Source organism: Astyanax mexicanus, unplaced genomic scaffold (genome assembly GCF_023375975.1).
Source record: "Astyanax mexicanus isolate ESR-SI-001 unplaced genomic scaffold, AstMex3_surface scaffold_45, whole genome shotgun sequence".
NCBI classification, from domain to species: Eukaryota; Metazoa; Chordata; class Actinopteri; order Characiformes; family Acestrorhamphidae; genus Astyanax; species Astyanax mexicanus.
Window position 1 is genome coordinate 421,643 of NW_026040055.1, and position 14,312 is coordinate 435,954.

The following is a 14,312-nucleotide window of genomic DNA, read 5'->3' on the forward strand; positions in this document are numbered from 1 at the left end:
ATCCTGTACTGTTTGTGGCTCGCACGGACACGCATCTGCGTTGTGCCCCTTGACTAGCGCTGTGACTGCTCCGGCTGCTGTCCCGGGTGCTGATCCTGTAAGCACCATGCGGGATGTCAGAGGCCGCCCGCTCATTCCTTACCAAGGGGCTGTACTCTGCAATAACTTTAATGAATCTGTTTGCTCTTTCCCTAATTGTAAATTTCTTCATGTCTGCAGGTCCCCTCACCCGAAGTCTGTTTGCCCTCGGCGCACTCGCCCGGCACGCAGAGGATTTGCTCCTCGATCAAAAAACTTTTAGCTGGCCACCCCTCTACCCCTATTAATGTTTCTGTTCTGTCCTCTCTCCTGGCTTCCCACCCTGATTCGTGTTTTGTTGATTTTCTTCTCTCTGGGCTCTCTCAGGGTTTTGGGTGGGTGCTCTTTTTTTCCTCTTTCCTCCTCTCATGTTTCAAAAAACCTGCAGTCCGCGCTGGCCGAGCCGGACGTTGTTTCCTCTCTGTTGGCTGCTGAGCTGAATAAAGGTTATCTGGTGGGTCCATTCGGTTCCCCCCTGTTTGTTCCTTTCCGTGTTAATTCTCTTGGCGTGGCCACTCGTCGTTACTCTGGCAAGAAACGATTGATTTTTGACATGTCTTCCCCCCATTCCGATGTGGTAGCTAGCGTGAACGAGCTTATTCCGCTTGAGCCTTTTTGGTTATATTATGCCTCGGTCGATGACGCTATTAGGTTCATTAAAATCGCGGGTCGAGGTGCGCTCCTCGCTAAGGCGGATATTACTGATGCGTTCAAGATTATTCCTATTCACCCGGCCGATTGGCCCCTTTTCGGCATTAAGTGGGCCTCCAAATTCTATTTCGCCGTTCGTCTCGTTTTCGGTTGTAGGAGTAGTCCGTGTGTGTTTGATTGTTTGTCCGAGGCGTTGTGCTGGATTTTGTTGAACGTTTGCCGGTTGCCCTTCGTCTTGCACTTGTTGGACGATTTTTTGTTAATTGATTTTGCGTCCTCCCGTCGCTCCGGGTTGTCGGTGCTCCGGCGCGTGTTTGCCGATTTGGGCATCCCACTCTCCGCGGAGAAGACCATCGGCCCCTGCACGTCGCTCGAATTCCTAGGCGTCAGGTTAGACTCCTTGCGAATGCAGGCTTCTCTCCCCGCCGATAAGTTGGCTCGTATTCGTGCCCTCTTGGTGGAGTTCCTTGCATTATCTTTTGTTACCAAACGCGCCGTTCTCTCTCTCCTCGGTCACCTAAATTTCGCGATGCGAATTGTTCCTCAGGGCCGGTCGTTTATTTCTAGACTCTTGCGCGTGGCTCACTCGGTTCCTGGCCTGTCGGACCTCGTCGTTCTGGACGACGGCTGCAGATCCGATCTGCGGTTCTGGTCGCGCCTTCTCGCTTTATGGCCCGGTGTCTCTTTTTTCTATTCTTCGGCGCCTGTTTCTTCGGTCGTGCTAGATTTTTACACTGACGCTGCCCCTTCCGTCGGTTTTGGTGGTTATTTCCAAGGGCGATGGTTTGCCGAACGTTGGCCAGTTGAATTTTCAACCCTCGCCCTTGGATCTGCCTCTTCAGCGCTGCACGAAATTTATCCAGTGGCGGTCACGTGCGTGTTATGGGGCAAATTATGGGCTCGAAAACAAATTAATTTGTACTGTGACAATGAAGCCGTGGTCGCGATAATCAATAAAGGTCGCTCTTCAAGCTCTTCTATCATGCCCTTGCTCAGGAGAATTACCTGGCAATCTGTAATAGAAAATTTTATAATTAAAGCTGTTCACATTCCCGGTCACTACAATAACGCTGCTGACGTCTCGTTTTCGTTTACAGGAATTCAGATGCCTCTGCCCAGCAGCCAATCAGTTCCCGGAACCATGCCCGCCATTCAGTCAATTAATCCTGGATTAAATTATTTTAACACTCTACTCATAAGCGCTCAAAATTTCATGACTAAAGGCCTAGCTCCTTCAACACTCAAAAGCTATAATTCTGTCTGGCATCTTTTTACTCTCTTTTGCTTTCCTAGTTCACTCCCATTCTACACGACATAACCACATTTCTTCACTGAGAAAAATTATCGCCGCTATTCAATTTAAAGCCCGTTGTAATAATCCAGATTATCCAAGCCTGTTTTCCAACCCAGCTATACGCCTACTCCTTAAAGGTATAGAGAAATCATCTCCACAATCCAAAGATAAAAGATTGCCTATTACTCTGGCCATTCTTCACAAATTAATTTTAATTTTACGAGACGGGTTTTATTCTCCTTACGTCAACTCCATGCTAGAAGCTGCCTTTTTACTAGCATTTTACGGATTTATGCGCATAGGAGAGTTTACAAGCAACTCTGCGTCTTTCGATCAGTCAAAAGGCCTTACGCTGTCAGATTTAAGTTTTACACCTACCTTCTTTTCTGTTTTCTTAAAACACTCTAAAACTGATCACAGGGGAACTGGTGTAACGATAAAAATTTCAAAACTTCACTCCGATTTCTGCCCTTACTCTTCTATGGTTCGCTATCTGCTATCACGCTCTTCTTCTGATCCTAATTCACCTCTTTTCGTTTTACCCAATGGTCACCCCATGACAAAACAGTGGTTCAGGAATCATTTGTCCCATATAATTAAAAAATGCGGGCTATCTCCATCCTGCTACACTGGTCATTCTTTCAGGATCGGCGCAGCCACGTCTTCAGCCGAAGCCGGCGTCAGCATCCCTTCCATTATGCTGCTGGGAAGATGGACATCTTCGGCATACCAGAATTACATTAGACCTGAACAAGACCAAGTTCTAAACGCTCAGCAAGCTCTTTCAAGACTAACCAAGTAAGTTTCTATTTTAGCACTCACTGGAGGCGGTGGATGTTCTTCCGACATCGGTATATGCTAAAAATGCTTCAACTACACGATTATCTCAGCTATTTCAGTATTCACGACATTAACTTTAGCTCATAGTTTCAATACTTTCTATTTTAATTATTCGTTATTACTAGATCGAAGATACTATATTACTTTACTGCTTTAATTCACAGCCTACTTTTATGCATTATGACCCGTGGTCATTAGTTTCTATTTATAGTTAGATTATTAAATTTTAGCAGGGCTCATGCCCGGTGAACATGGTATTATCATTAAAGCTTGTTACTAACAGCAATGCATGTTTTCAGGGGTAAATCCCCGCGCTTGCAAGGCTTCTCGCCCAAGCGTTTTTAAGGGCGCATCGCCCGTTACTAACAGCAACGCATGCTTTGGGGGCGGTCCCCGCGCATGAGGGCTCAACGCCCAACCTAGATGCATGTTTTTGGCCCATGGCCCTCACTAACAGCAATGCATGCTTTTCTCGGGCTCGACGCCCAAGTGTATGAATGTAGAGCCCGTGGCTCGACTGCTTGGGGGCGCACCCCTCGCATAACCTCTTCTCTTTCTTTCTAACCTCATTTTCCTTCTCTCCTCCTTCGCTCCTCTATCCCGTTATTTCCCTCTGACCTCCTTTAGGCCCTATTGTATAATGTTTTCCTTCTACTATTTCTGTATTTATCTTATAACATATTTGTGCTGTATCTTAGTCGCTTCAGACAAAAAGTCGGCCAAACGTAATTTAATTCAAGGTAATGTTATGATCGATGAATGCAGAATGAACGAATAAACGAAATAAATAAAAGAATGAGGCAGGGACGCAGCCTGCATGTTTGTGGCATTCCCCGCATATGATCGGATGAATATAATGAATGAACGAAAGACTGAAAGAAAGGCATGCAGCCGTATGTCTTTTGGGGACATCCTCTACGCATAAAAGAATAACGAAGGAAACATTGTATTATGCTATTATTAATTAAACATTTCTTCTATTACAGGAAGTAGAAACCAGGTAAAGATCTGCGGTGGGTATATTTATAATTTATACTTTTGGGGTTGGCTCCGCCCTGTCTTCAGTGTACGACAGGATCTGCAGAGCCCAGATGTATCAAGTCCCGGGCCGATGACGGGCCTACGCCAAAGACTCTAATACACGAAATTGTTTCTATACGACTTTCATGAACATATACGTGTACTTGTTTCGCCTAAAAATATTTTGTTCAAACATTAAATAATTCAACTAAACAAATTTGCTTCCGGAGTCGTAATAGTAGAAGTATTGTTACTGGGTGAAAAAGTAATAGACACCCAGTTTATCAGCATAATTATTGTACCCATGATCCTCTCCAGCTGTAATAAACAGAGGGGGAACCACTTTTCTTAGGTTCTGGATAAATATGTTCCCCCCTGTGTTCTCAGAGATAAAGAGGTATAGAGAGAGAGTATTGTTACTGGGTGAAATAGTAATAGACACACAGTTTATCAGCATAAGTACTGTATCTGAATATCCCCACTAGCGTAACTAGCTAACATATGTTCTCTTAATCCACTGGAAACAGCGGCATGGATTAAAAATATAAACATTTTTAAGACACATTCAAGACACATTACTACTCAAAAAAATATAAATGCACTCCAACTTCAGTGTAGAGGGAAACAGATTCCAAGCTGCAGTTATAACAGCAATGTTATATTAAATAATACCACAGAAAAATTACTGTGCCATATAATGTAGTTTATTTACTTCAGCAATTCATCTTTCAGACGTTACGAACGCATTTTCACAATTTAGCGACACTGACAAGAGTACACAATGCTCAATAGACCATCCTCGCTGAATTCTGAGTAGCCTAATAAAATATAGCTTTAGTTATAAAACTGTATAAATTATTAAAACTCACGGTGTACATTTGAGCATTTAAACATATCCTAACAACAATTTAATGCTTTAAAGTACGAGTTTATATGGTTCTATTTCGCAAACGAAGTGAAAATTCTCTTACCCGAAGGTACAGAAAGAAATAGAAGCGCAAACTGAAACACACAGCCCGTCTAAGCCCCTCCGCGGCGCTACGTCATGATTTCGACATGCGCAGTGAAGGGGGAACAGGGGGAACTGAATTCACCGTAGCACCGGCTATAAACGCCAATTCTCCAGCAACTAGCGCTAAATATGCTAACAACGCTAACCGCTAGCTAGCGAACTACCCCCAAATATACTAGCAACGCTAACCGCTAGCTAGCGAACTAGCGCTAAATATGCTAACAATGCTAACCGCTAGCTAGCGAACTAGCACTAAATATGCTAACAATGCTAACCGCTAGCTAGCGAACTACCACCAAATATGCTAACAACGCTAACCGTTAGCTAGCTACCTAGCGCTAACTGTGCGAACAACGCTAACCACGAGCTAGCGAACTATGCTAGCAAGCAAACATTCTCCTCATTCCACACAAAAACCAAATTTACTGGTTTAATATACCGTGTATTAAGGTGAATACCTTAAAATGGGTTTAACAATTATCTCCAGGCTCATGTATTACCTTTACTTCCAAAACTTCCGATGATATCTTCCAATGTAATGCTATGCCGTGCTGTAGCTCTTTACTGTAGCTGGCTAGGTTACTGGGATGGTCTAAACTGGTCCTTTTGCACCAGCTGCTCAATCGCCTGAACATAATCAGGTCGTACATGGTTTATCATCACCGTAGTAAATTATGTAATAATATTGTTAAAATAACGAATTAATTGTTTGCTTAATACTTTATTTTACTATCCAATGTGGTAGTAATAATAATAAGTATTATAAATAATAAGTAACATAAAATAAAAAAATAATAATAAATACATTAAATAATAATTATTATTATTATTATTATTATTATCAGTTGAAATAAGTAAAAAAGAGTCATCTAAATATCAGCTGCTTGTTTCAGACATGTTTTTTAAATAATTTCTTAAAAATATTATACTTATATTCTCTTACCTTATTTAGCAGTTCTGAAGTCTTCTCCTGCTCCACTTTCTGATGTATGATGAGCATTTGCTGATATTTTTCTTCCTGGTTCTTGTGATGCTCACGAAGTTTCATTAATCGCTTTGTAAAACGATTCATTGTTCAGTACGTTGCTTAGGGTTTGACAATGAGTGAGTGAGTGCTCAATACCAGAGTGGGTGTGGTATCCTTCATCCCCCTTAAAGGAATACTCAAGCATTTTTAAAAATAAGGTCTGCTGTGTTCATGTCTGTATTAACTGACTGCATACCTATATCATGACATGTTAATCTCTCTGCACCTTATATATAGTTCACTATAGACACCCATAATGCATCATAAAATGTAGTGTACAGACAATGTACACTAGAATTTCCCAATGTATACTATAATGCAATGCAGTGGTGTTGTGTCACCTGTCCTCAGAGCAGCACAAACAATACATTTTATGTATTGTTCCCTAGTCAGTTCACTATATAGTAATTCCTATATAGTGATTAGTGAATGAGTTAACGAGTGAATATCTTTCCACTGTTTAACTTGTACAGAGCTGGAATGACAATAAAATCCACTTGACCCACTCTGTACTTTGAAGAGAACAGGACAACATTTAGCATAGAATATAAGCCAATAGGCAGCCTGCCTGCCTTTGAATACTATTATACATGAAAAGTAGAATAAATTAAGGTTTTACTCTATATGCAGATTTTTTACATTTACTACTGTTGCTGTACTCAAATCTGAGAGTGTTGTTTGGTCCAAAAAATAGTTCATGCACCAACATTTTCAAAACAATTAGAAAAAGCAGAGAAGCGAAATAAAGTTTGCTGCAGATAAGATAATTGCGATTCATAGATTAAACCATCATTAAATCATGATAAGCTAACAAGTAAGCATCCACACGCAAGTATAAGGATCTTGTTTACACCTGATCAGATTTTATACAAATGCATTTACACTGGAAAATGGCATGAGTCTCTTAGATTGAAATCCAATTGCTGTGTGGAATATACATATTGCGTCTTTGCGTGGCATTTATAACTGGTGTTTTGGCTGCACAGGAGGGCTTACTGAATATGTTTTGGAAATAAAGATGTTTACACTGCTATAACATGGCTTATTCCCAGACTTCCGCTTGAAGTGGTTTGATTGATCAGATTTGTGTCTGTTTGAAATATGTTGTCTGTATGGTGATATCTGTCTGATCTGCACAGACCCTTGACCTCAACCCTATCCAGTTCTTGAAAAATCTGAATCACTAAATGGGAACAAGGCCTTGTTGCTGCACATGAATTTCAGTCCCCATAACTGAACGTTTCAGTTTCTACCATTAACAGACAAGAGTAGTTGTGAAGCATGCCTCCTGAATCATCAACATTGCAGGATTAATTAAGATTAACAACTGCTTGTTAAATATGCTTTGATCTTACTCATATTAATGATGTATATGTTTCTGGTCTGCATGTCATCTCATATGTATAGTATGGTGAAACATAAAGTAATGAACCATTGCTTGCTGTGTTTAAACATGTAGCTAAAATAAGAACAAAAATAGACAGATGGCTAACAAGTACATGCAAACCTAGTTTTGCAACAGCGGCATTAGCTATATAGATGTATATATGTTTTTTTTTTTTAGCTCTAACAACTAAATTTAGACCTCTGAACAATGTTTGTTAGGAAAAAAGGTGCTGTGGTATAATGTATGACACCAAGACATTTCAGTTCTCAGCCTCTTCTAAAAACACTACCTTAGTAATAGTAGTGTTGTTAGAAGAGGCTGAGAACTGACATGCCTTGGTGTCATACATTATACCACAGCACCTTTTTCCTAACAAACAACATTGCTCAGAGGTCTAAATTTATCACCAAGGTAGTGTTGTTGGGTGAGAAATTACATGTTATCATTAAGTTAGTGTTGTTAAATGAGGCTGACATTCAATTCATTAAATTTTATTTATATAGTGCTTTTTACAACAAATGCTGGGACAAAGAGCTTTACAGAGAAAGGGGTCCACGCCTCATATGAGCGAGAACCACAGAGATGCCAATTTGCAGTGGCTACAGTGGCAAGGAAAAACTCCCTAACATTAAGAGGAAGAAACCTTAGGAGGAACCAAAACTCAGTCAGAGGAACCCATCTCCCACGGGTCAACCTGGAGACATGATATTGGTTAACCATGGCTGGGCATGTGTATTTCCACGTGATCAGTCAGATAATAGGCAGATTAGTCAGTAAGAGAACATGCCTCTTCTAAGCTGTGACACTAGTTGGTCTGTCAAAATAAGAAAAGGATTAAATGACCACCAGCCAGAACACCTCATCTGACACTCTTTTTACACTCTCTGGACCTGCAGAGATGGGATTGAACACTGTTACTTGTTTACTTTGTTACTTGTATTTAATTCAGCAAAATTAAGCAATTTTACATTAAAATGCTTTACACATGCTCGCTTCACCTAAACTGCAAGCAATTTAAACAGCTTATATGGCCTTTACCTTTCTTATGTTACATTTCTTTTAAAAAGTGCTTTTTTATGTTTTTATTTGTTTTTTAATAAAATGTAAAAGAAAAGGAATGAAACTCAAGATATGAGTAGAAAAGGTATTTAATTTTAAATTTACAGATAAAGCAATGTTTATTAGCCCTGGGTATGTGTTTGTAATATAAATATGTAAAGGGGGGGGGGGGGGGGTGTACAGTGTGTCTTCATCGAAAATGTGTTCTGATACATGTTCTTCCCCAAGGCCAATGAGTTAAAAATATTAATTTGTATCATTTGATCAAAAATGAAAACGGGTCCCACAGACCCGAACATCACACAAGGGTTAAATGACATTTCATAAACTGGAGATCTGATGGTGGTAGAGCAACAGTAATTCATATATTCACTCCAACCTTTGGTGATTGTGAAGGTCAAAGTATGTGATTTACAACATTTAATCCCGATTGAATCATTCAGTGATGCTTTTTCAGAATAAAAATGTATTAAAAGCACACATTAAGTGCAAATGATGCTGTGCAATAGGAGTGCTACATTGCATAAAACCCATTACAAAGATAAATGATAATCAGAGCGGTCAGTGGTATAGTCAGTCCAGTGTTATACTGTGGAAGAGACGCTGCACTGTGGGTTATTATGATTTACACTATGGTGAACACTTCTGTCCTGGTGGAAGTGAGAACACCCCCAACCACAGAGCACAAGGGGTAAAATCACCAGTTATTAGTCAATTTGAACACCTGGATCAGCTGGAGCTCACCACTATTATCAAAATCTCCATTTGAATAAACAGTGTTCCATCCCTCAAGTATGGTTCCAAAACTGAAAAGTATACCTTGTTCTGATAAGCTTGTGGTTGCACACAACATTATCTTGAGTAACAAAGTCGCTATTGAATTAAAGAGGAAGGTCTACATTAATTTATCAATATATAATCAGTGTCGTAAAACCAAATTACAGTATTAAGGATGTATTATCATTTATCATCTTTTTAAGCTATAATTATGTTTAAAGTTAGTCTAGACAGCTTGCCCAAAATATCAAGGATTCAAGGACATTTTATTGTCATTCGCATCACATGTGGTACATGAGGTGGAACGAAATTATAATCTCACAGCAGGTTGTTTAAAAAGTTCACTCAGACCCCCCCTCCCCCCCCCCCCCAACTGAGAGGCCCCATCACCATGACAACTAATTGCCCTCAGCAGAGTGAGACAGAGTGCACCTTAATATCAGCCTTAGTCAGCTTCATTTTCATACACTGATAAAGCATTAAATACTACATTTAATCAAGTTTATATAGCTTTACTACACTTAGAAAACTAAGAAACAATTAAACTACTGCAGAAAGTTGTAATATTAATCCTTCATTAAATCAGCAAAATAAACCTAAGATAAACTACCAAGATATGTACAGTTATTAAATCAGCTTTTAAATAAGTGTAATAATAAATTATGAACACTTCAGGGTCAATTTGACGTTAATATTTTCACCTATGTTTTTATTTTCATTGATTTAGTTCACATTTTCCTCCGAAAGCATTAAAACTAACTCCACTGTAAGCATGACACTCTCAGCAAAGTGCTGCATGACATCCTCAGTTGTCTGTATCCAATCAGCAAACATTTTCTGTTAGCCAATAGGAACACACCATCTCAGCTGTAAGCATTTCCCTCCAAAACGCTGCTCTTCGAAAATGACCCCTCCCTCAGCTGTGAGTATCCAATCAGCAAACAGTTTCCATTAGCCAATAGAAAATGAGCACTAGAGTGATGGAGTGTGTCCACATGAGGCAGTGTGGAGCACATCGAAAACACACATGCCACACATTCCTATTCAAGTGAGGACCCCATGAAACAGTGTCAGCTGACATCACATGACCAATCTAAGCCATTCCCACTAAACATTAGACGTCTTATGGACGTGAAGATCATGTCTATATTGCGTCGGTCGGTCCAAGACCAATTCTGTACGTCTACACGACGTGCAAACTAGGTCCGCTATTTGGACGTCTAACTATGACCCCACTTGGACGTCAATATGCAGTTAAACATTTGAACGTCGGACTAGGTCACTTTTTTGGACGTCATGGGGACGTCTAATACAGGTGCAGGAAATTAACATTATTTAAGAATATATTTATTTTTAAATGTATGTCAAAATTGTTGTTATCAATATTGTTAATCACTATGAATATAGATTATTTATGATTAAGCATCATTTATTTCTAATTATTTATTTGAGTATTATATTTTTTATCTATTTAATTAATTAATGAATGTAGGTATTTATTTACGTATGTTTTTATTTTTATTTGGAAATGCAATTTATGTGGAAAATTGTTAAGTTGATTTCAACCAGTCAACACCACTCTGATTTGCTGAGACCGCACGTCATCATAAACTCCACTCTGATATGCCGAGGCAAAACACGCTCAACATTTTTTGGCTGCTGCAGTAGCTCAGCTCAGCTCAGCTCATTCAGTTCAGCTCGCTCAGCTCAGCTCCGCTCCGGACCGGACTCAGCTGCCAAGCTATAAGGTAAGACGATATGTATAAGTTAATGTATTTGTAGTGTTAGTTGTTTTAGCTCTGTGGTCTTAAATCATCTGAACCTGCTGGCGTTGCCTCTCATCCCAGGCAGTTAGCTAACTAGCTAGCTAGCTAACGATAGCTAAACAGTGGCCAAGGTTAAAATGGAATTGGAATTACTTTTGAGAACGACCGTAATGCAAATAATATTTACTGTAACCGAAGCTTTAACGTAGAAGCATTGTCCGGTCATTAAGTCAATGCACTAACCAGAGCTAGGCTGATAAGCCAATCTAAGCTAAATCAAAGAACCGTCTTTGGCTAAATTCGCTAAGCTAGCGTTAAGTTATATAAGTTTGTGGCACCCACAATTAACCTAGGCAACTGGGGGCAATATCAAGTGCATTTTGAATAGCCTGAAGAAGTAAGTTTATGTGAATATTACATAAATAAGGCAATTTAAAATAGTTTGTTGTGGGAAAAAATTAATTAAAATAGCTTAATATGATGTGTGAGAATTAAAACGGCACGATAATTCTCGTCAGGTGTTAAATGTGTATTCCCGCCGTTAGCTTAGCGTTAGCTAAGCCATAGTGTGAAGAAGTAAGTTTATGTGAATATTACATAAATAAGGCAATTTAAAATAGTTTGTTGTGGGAAAACATTTATTAAAATAGCTTAATATGATGTGTGAGAATTAAAACAGCACGATAATTCTCGTCAGGTGTTAAATGTGTATTCCCGCCGTTAGCTTAGCGTTAGCTTAGCGTTAGCTAAGCCATAGCATGAAGAAGTAAGTTTATGTTAATATTACATAAATAAGGCAATTTAAAATAGTTTGTTGTGGGAAAAAAAAAATATTAAAATAGCTTAATATGATGTGTGAGAATTAAAACGGCACGATAATTCTCGTCAGGTGTTAAATGTGTATTCCCACCTTTAGCTTAGCGTTAGCTTAGCGTTAGCTAAGCCATAGCATGAAGTAAGTTTATGTGAATATTACATAAATAAGGCAATTTAAAATAGTTTGTTGTGGGAAAAAAATAATTAAAATAGCTTAATATGATGTGTGAGAATTAAAACAGCACGATAATTCTCGTCAGGTGTTAAATGTGTATTCCCGCCGTTAGCTTAGCGTTAGCTAAGCCATAGTGTGAAGAAGTAAGTTTATGTGAATATTACATAAATAAGGCAATTTAAAATAGTTTGTTGTGGGACAAAAATAAATGGCCATCTTCAACATTTTCTGAGATTTCTAATTTGTCTTTTTCTACTTTTGCAGATGGAGTCATGAAATGTGACGGGACAGCCACCGAGGACTTCATACTTAGGAGCATCTCAAACATGCACCACAAAGACGTGGAGGACACACTGCTGTCTCTCAGGACCTAGAATCTTAATGAAAGTATAATGATGTTAAGGGAAGGTGTAATGGAAAGGTGTAATGGTGTTAAGGGAAGGTGTAGTGGAAAGGTGTGATAGTGTTGTGGGAAGGTGTAATGTTAAAGGTGTAATAGTGTTGAGGGAAGGGGTAATGTTAAAGGTGTAATAGTGTTAAGGGAAGGTATAATATTGTTAAGGGAAGGTGTAATGCAGGGGTCTCAAACTCATTTTTGCCGAGGGCCACATTGACATATTGGCTGTCCTCTGAGGGCCAGATGTAACTTATAAATATAAGAAAATGTAACCAGATGTAATATAAAATGAATGTAATTACTCCTTAATGTTAAATAACTCTCAATATACTATTTATTCAATCAAATATTACAGTTGCATGGAAAAATGTTTGCTTGTTGCTCTATTAACATAAATCCTTTTAATTTGTCATGTTATGAAATCCAAAAACTCCATCAATCAAGAACCAAACTATTCAAGTGAATAGAAATTACATCAAGTACAAGTTATATTAACTTTGATCAAAACGTTTGATACTGAAATAAGGCTTAATAAATATAAAATCAAAAATTGTGAGCTGTGACAGATTTAGCATTTCCTCAGATTTAGCAGTTCCTCATCCAACCACTAGTCGGAGCTGCAGCTGCAGCACCACAAGCCCGCAGTCTTTGCTTAGTCAGAGCTACAGCCCAGCCACGGGCTACAGGACTCAGCTGAGCCAGTCTGGAGCGTTTTGAAATTTTTTAAGTTCTTCTGTGTATGAAATAAAATAACCCCACTAACCGGATAATACAGCTCTCTACAGTTCATCTTTCAGCCCAAGCAGCTAACAGCAGCAGTTTAGAGCAGCGTCACGGAGGCACTGCTGGGATTACATTATAAACAGGTCAGTTAGCGCGCTGCTAACCTCAGGATGTTTATAACTACGGAGTTTAGTGGACACACCACGGCTGCAAGGTTAGACTGTTGAAGGCTACTGAAGACTACTAAAGCAGGCAACGCAGCGTAAGCAAAAAAAAAAAAAAACCACACACACCAAAATACAAGTTAAGATAAAATATGAAAACGAACATAATAAAGCATAAATAATTAAATTGAATTGCGGGCCAGATGTATGTTTATTTTGTTAACCCGTGAGGGGCCGTATGAAACCGCGTGGGCCGGTACTTTGAGACCCCTGGAGTAATGTAAAGGTGTAATAGTGTTGAGGGAAGGTATAATATTAAGGGAAGGTGTAATGTTAAAGGTGTAATAGTTTTGAGGGAAGGTATAATATTGTTAAGGGAAGGTGTAATGTAAAGCTGTAATAGTTTTAAGGGAAGGTAAATGTTTAGTGAAATTGTTATGGTGTGAATCTAAGGTGTATGTTATGTTGATGTAAAATAAAGGCATTAACCCCAAATGAGATTTACTCATTATGTTTATTATTATATTAATGTTTCCCCAAACAGAAAGGGTCAATTTAAAATCAACAGTGGTAAGATGGGGTAATTAATTTATCCCTTGCTTTTACTGGTTCTTTGCAGGTTGACATGTTTTGGAAAAAGTGAGAGGGTTGAAATTCAATTTATTTGTAAAGCATATTGTGTATAACTAACGTGCATAACTAGTTCCAGAAGGTTGTGAACCTGTTCCAGTAATTGTTTGGCTTAGCTTTGTATGCGTTTCCAGTTAACTGCTGAAGCTGGAACAATGGAACAGTTGCCACCGTCTGAAATGGCACTACAGTTATGCAGGGAGCCTCAAAGTAGTTGGTCTATAAAAACGTATACATGTAAATTTCACGTAGAAAAGACGTCCACAACGACTTAATTTAAACTAGAATTAGCCCTTATCCGGAGGTCTGGGGGACGTCAATACTGGACGTGCAGAAGACGTCAGAAAAAAGACGTCGTCTGGCGTCACAGTCTGCACCTTCAGGAGACCAAAATTGGACGTGCAAAGATGACCTAGAAAAGACGTCGTTTCAACGTCTCTTTGTTTAGTGGGTTACTGGCAAAATCAAGTGAGGACCGGGTTTTTGGACCTCACTT